The sequence below is a fragment of the Apaloderma vittatum genome, unplaced genomic scaffold (genome assembly GCF_000703405.1).
Source record: "Apaloderma vittatum isolate BGI_N311 unplaced genomic scaffold, ASM70340v1 scaffold5208, whole genome shotgun sequence".
NCBI lineage: Eukaryota > Metazoa > Chordata > Aves > Trogoniformes > Trogonidae > Apaloderma > Apaloderma vittatum.
In genome coordinates this window covers 12813-13115 of record NW_009730104.1, presented here as the reverse complement: position 1 = coordinate 13115, position 303 = coordinate 12813, and positions in this window count along the sequence as shown.

The window sequence follows — 303 nt, the reverse complement described above, 5'->3', positions numbered from 1 at the left end:
TGCTTTCCCACCTGCCCCCAATGCCACCCTGGGTGCTCTGTGCCGAGCTGGGGAGCAGGCAATGCTCTCCGAGAGCTTCGTTTTCTGCTCGTCGCTTATCTCCTTGTTACAAGCCTGCGGAAAAGTCTCTGCTTTTAGCAGCCGGTGCCGTGTGCTACCATGTAGAAAAACAGATTTAAAATATCTGGTTTGAAACTAAAAGGCGGAGATCTGATAGAAAAAGTAGAGCCTGTTCGTAACACGAGTGTAACGTCGCGCTGTGTCTCAGAGGACAGCCGATGTGTGAGGAGGGACAGGGTGACC